This window comes from Lactuca virosa, chromosome 9 (assembly GCF_052849685.1).
Source record: "Lactuca virosa cultivar CGN04683 chromosome 9, Lactuca_virosa_CGN04683_v6, whole genome shotgun sequence".
Lineage (NCBI taxonomy): Eukaryota > Viridiplantae > Streptophyta > Magnoliopsida > Asterales > Asteraceae > Lactuca > Lactuca virosa.
Window position 1 is genome coordinate 118745621 of NC_136434.1, and position 5695 is coordinate 118751315.

The 5695-nt window shown below is 39.6% G+C and overlaps 1 non-coding gene across 1 annotated transcript; it reads right to left on the reverse strand.

Annotated features, from left to right (window-relative positions):
• Positions 1–5262: 5262 nt before the first annotated feature.
• LOC145141726 (small nucleolar RNA R71) lies at positions 5263–5367 on the reverse strand. Its single transcript, XR_013722920.1, has one exon. It is a non-coding gene; the product is annotated as a small nucleolar RNA R71 (small nucleolar RNA).
• Between the last annotated feature and the right edge of the window lie 328 nt (positions 5368–5695).

A 5695-nucleotide genomic window follows, 5' to 3' on the forward strand; every position in this document is an offset into this window, starting at 1 on the left:
CCAAACTATACCTAATATAGTTTGTATGTATGTATAACCTTGTATATATCCCCAAACTATACTCAATATAGTTTGTATGTATGTATATGTATAACCTTGTATGTATTCCCAAACTATACCTATTATAGTTTGTGTTTATGTATATGTAAAATCATGTGTTGATCTGAAAACCATGTGGTTAAGCTTGTAAGTTGACAACGTCCCTTATGCTCAGCATAATACAGAAGGGATAAAATATCTAAATATTTTATAAAAGTATAGAAACTGTATGTTTGTATCGATTGTATCCGTTTTAAGTTTATTGAAATCCTTTTGTATAAATTTCATGAAAACATTTATGTTTGGCTTGTATCCCCCCTCCCCCCCCCCCCCCCCCGTGAAAACATTAAAAACTCGGAAAATGTAGGGGTATGAACTCACCTTGAGTGAGTGGTTTGTATGAAGGATTGATATGCGATGTCGAGTGTCAAGTGAAGCCTCGAACACAATTGGATCCTATTTAACATGTAATAGCACATAAATGATTCAATTTATGGCAGTTCACGACTAGACATGATAGGAAACGACCCTAAGGACTTGGAAACACTTGAACTAAGTGCTAAAATCATATAGGATTGAGTGAGGGAGGTGTACGGCCACCCTAAATGTGTGTACGGCCATGGGTGTGTGGCCCATGAGTGTACGGCCGTACACTCATGAAAAAGTGTGTATGTTGAGGTGTTTTCAAGGCCCTAGGAAGCATCAAGGAAGTGTTCTAGGTCCAATGCTTAGTTGTAATGCAAGTTTGATGCCTAAAATGATCATCAAATTAGGCTTTCAGCCCTAAGAGGTGCGTGCGGCCGTACAAAGGGGTGTGCGGCCTTTCACCCTTCATGTTTATGCTAAAGTTGTCGACTTTAAGGTGCATCAAGGCTAGGGTCACGTCCAACTAGAAGATAGGGGCCAAACTCTCACTTTGGAGAGTCTTTAAGGGGTGTACGGCCAACCTTATGAAGGTGTGCGGTCGTAATCCTTCAAAGGGTGAAGATCAAGATGCAACTTGATGAACCAAGGATTGGATCAAGAGGTCTTTCAAGTATAACAAGCTGGATGATGGAAAACTCACGTTTTTGAAGCCTTGGTAGGGTTCACGGTTGAAGAAGCTTGAGAGAAGAAGGAGTATAGTGCAGCCAAGGGACGAAAGGAATGAAAGAAGGAGGTCTACCCATATATATATAGGGGTGGGTGACCCACCACCTTGGGTGTGCGGCCATGAAGGGGGTGTACGGCTGTACACCCATGTGTACGGCCGCACACTCCTCCTAAAGGAGTGTATGGCCCGGTATGCTACTTTGCGACTTTGGCAACTCATCCCTAGGCTCAACCTTGGTTGTACTGAAGCTTAGAACACTTAAACGAGCCCTTAAACGGTGCTAAAAGATAACAAAAACGAGTTTAACATTGATTGAATTGACTAGATGTACAAGATAGAAGTTCCGGGTTGTCACATTACGTGGTTTGGTCAAGGTGACCTACGTCCACGGGCAGGAGGGAGTATTCTTTATTTCATAGCTCTCAACATAGAGGTTACAAGTACAATTACACAGAGATTCGCCTATCACACTAGAATTCAAGATACAAAATGACCTAGCATGCATCCCTATTTATACTTGAGGGATCAGACCTAAAACCCTAATAGGCCAAGCCCTTTGGCCTATAGGCCCATGAAGGGTGTCAACGAATCATAATACGCCATGAAGAATCTTCTGGAACATTCTTGAGCATTATCATCTTCTAGGCATACTTGGATCAACATGGCCCAACAAAGGAATCAATATGACGCATCATGTACCAAGATGGTCCACGATGGTGTAATAGCTTCTTCATGGCACAAAAGTAACCCTAGTTGGCGCAACAAAGATATAAATGATGCAAGAGCATCAAATATGGCACAAAACATCAATCTTGGAGCAACATCATCATCATGAGCAACAGGCACATGCATGGCTCAACAAGAAAACAGGATGGCTCAAGAGGAGAACCCGATGGCGCAAGATCATCCCTCTTGACCCATATCTTCATCATGTGGCGCAACAAGGACCCCTTGTTTCTCCATATCCTTTCCAAGTGCTCCAAACCTCTTCCAAGTGCTCCAAACTCCTTCTAGGTCCTCCAAACCCCCTTGAACACGATCCATTCCTTTGGCACTTGATCAGTTCCTTTGTTTGATCATCCATTCCTCTCTTAGAAGATCCGTTCGTTTGTCACATGCTCAATGAGCCCCAAGTGCTCCATTGAAGTCCAAGTGCTCCAAATGCTTCACGAACATGATCCAAATGCTCCAAATGTTCAAGTCACATTTAACGATCTCCATCGTGACTTGAGCATCCTCTGAACTCCACCTCGAACAAGAACTTCCTATTCCTTCCTGCCATTCTTCCTAGAAGGGACCTACCTCATGCAAACATCAACCAAGTCCAAGCAAAGCTTGAACTTCTCCATGGGCAACGAATTTGTCAACATATCTGCTGGGTTGACCTTGGTATCAATCTTCAGTATTGAGAACTTGTCTCCTTCCAGAATATCCCGAATAAAATTCAGCCTGACATCAATGTGCTTCGTCTTCTCATGACACACATGAATCTTTGCAAGACTCAAAGCACTTTGACTGTCACAATACAATACATGTTTCTCCACATTCAGAACAAGACTCTGAATAATCCCTTGCAACCATATCTCCTCCTTTATTTCATCTGTCATGGACATGTACTCGGATTCAGTTGTAGACAAAGCAAAAGTATATTGTAACGTTGACTTCCAACTTATGGCACATCCGAATAAAGTGAATATGTAGTACATCCGTGACCTACGCTTCGACAACTCACCACCATAATCAGAGTCAGCATATCCCTCCAAGTCACTCTTCGTATTTACTCTGTACACCAGGAAAATATTCGTTGTTCCCTTCAAATATCGCAAGATCCACTTTACAGCTTCCCAATGAGTCTTCTCTAGATTACTCATAAACCTGTTGACCACACTAACTGCATGAGCCAAATCAGGTCTGGTACAAACCATAACATCCATGAGACTTCTGATATTGCCATATTTATACATGTTTTTAGGCAATATTTACTTATATTTTTATTAATATTTTGGTTATTAGCATAGAATAATGGTACTTATAAGCTTAAGTTATATTTTATAGCCAAATAGAAGCATTTTTGGAGAAAAGGACTTAAAATGACAAAACATGGAACTTTGGAGGCTTGGAGAATAAAAGAGAAGGAAGCTTACGTAATCTACTATATTCACGTCGTGAGGTTTATAGATTGAAGACGTAAGCACGAATCTTCCAGAAGATAAACAACGCGAAGAGGAGTCCTTGTCCAACACGTATATCTACTATTCACGTCGTGAGACATATCTATTCACGACGTGAGTGCAGAAAAATCAGAAACTATATATGCTTTTGCTCATTACGACTTGAGGGACTTTTGGCAGATTGAGGGAGCTCCTAGAGACGAATTACAGAAGGAGAAGTGGTCTGGAATTGGCTTTAAACACCAAAGGAGAAGAGAAGTTCATAATTGGATTCTAGTTTTGGTACTTTAATTATGTTTTTGAGTATGAGTTATTTGAGTTTGTTTGCTAGTATGTCCAGCTAAATCTAGCTGCTTCGGTTAGCTAGATGAAGCTGGAATTCATGGTTTTAATACTCTAACATTGATTTACTTGTTGGTTAAGACTTGTGTTTTATTGTTTGAACCTAGCATGTTTGATTTAATATTTGATTGCTTTAAATTCTTGTTCTGTGTAGTTAGTGAATATGAATCTGCATGAATTTGAATACCTAATAATTCAGTGAACACTAGGTTATTAAAGCTAAGATCAAACCAATCTTAGATAAACAATTGAATTATTAAAAATTAGGCTATGCTAGAGAACTCATATTATGACCATAAGTGTGTTTGTCAAATCAATCGTACATAACTCCAATTCTATTTAATAATTGATTATGTGTTAGCTATTGTGTGGCCATACATAGATTTACATGAATTAATTAATGTTAGTAGATTTAGAACTAAATTGCTAATACTATCTTAATTGGTAACCAACAATAATTGTCATTGCTAATTTATAAAACATTGAGGGAAAGTGGATTCGAACTAACAGAAGTGTTTTGTTTACTGATTGAATTTGTGTTAAAGGATTAAGTTCATCTAAACTTGCAAAATTAGATGAATCCCCTTTCTTTGTTAGTAATTAGGTTAATTTAGTAGTAGATAGATTAATTAGTCAAAACCGTTCCCTGTGATCGACACCCGACTTACCCGACTATTCTATAATTTGACTAGGTACACTGCCTAGGTGCAATTTAGTTAGTTAAGTTAGTTAGGTTATAAATATAAAATTAGGGGTAGCTATTTGCACGCATCAAGTTTTTGGCGCCATTGTCGGGGAACGGCTTAATTGTTAGTTGATTTATTTGCGTTAAATTAATCGATCCTTTTTGTGGGGTAAAACCTGCAAAAAGTTATTTTTCAGTTTAGTTTATTTTCCTCCAGTACCAAACTCACGACGTGAGCTGTATTAGCTCACGACGTGAATACAGTAATTTCCATTTTTCTTTGTTTTTCTGTTTTAGTTTAGTTTTACATTTTTATTTTCGTTTATTTTGCAAAAGTTCATGACCAGAGGATCTAACACACCTTTGGTGCCACCATTTGAAGATCCATAGTCAGCCCTTCACAAGAAGACGGATAAGAACGCAGGAGTGAGCGAAACACCAAAAAGATCTTCTTTCAAGGACCTCAAATCAGGCTTTGGAAAGAAGTCGGGAAAGAAAGTGGGAGAGACGAGTACATCGTCAAAGGACAAAAGCAAGATAGAAAGATTTGAGCAAGATCCAAACCCAAAGGATACTGAATACGATACCGAACCCGAATACGAATTAGAAAAGAGTGAATCCGAAGACGAGCCAGAAAACGAGATGCCGAAAATTGAAGAGATGTCAATGGGAGCTTACAAGAATCGAATTCGAGACGATGTTGGTCCGGGGTTAGTACAACCCACGATTCCTGCCACTGCCACATTCGAGCTGAAGGGACACATCCTTACTGCACTTAAGGATGTTCCATTTTATGGGAAAGATCATGAGGATGATTTTAAGCATCTAGATAAGGCCAGAGACATTGCGGATTATTTCAATGTCCCGAATGTTAATAGAGATACCGTCTTGCTAAGGATGCTTCCCATTACTTTTAAGGGAGCTACGAAAGAGTGGTTAGAAGCGATAGCCAATTTTGAGCAAAATCCGGGTGAGTCACTTTACGAGGCATGGGAGCGCTACAAAGGGTTGTTAAGGAATTGTCCTCAACATGACCTTAACATTCAACAAGAAGTGTCCATATTTTATGACGGGGTCAATGTCATGACAAGGCAACTCCTTGATTCTCAAGGGCCACTTATAAAGAAAAATCCAAATCAGATCAAGGTGTTGGTTGAAGAATTCGCAAAGCACTCTCGTGAGTACCATAACCCAAGACAAGATGGAGTAAAAGGCAGTGGGGGTGCACATTATGAAGAGATGGCTGCTATGATGTCGATGTTGAATAATATGGACCGGAGATTGACCCAAATGGACCAATCAATTCATGCAATTAGAGTTGGTTGTGAGAGGTGTAATAGTCCACACTTGACTAGAGATTGCCAC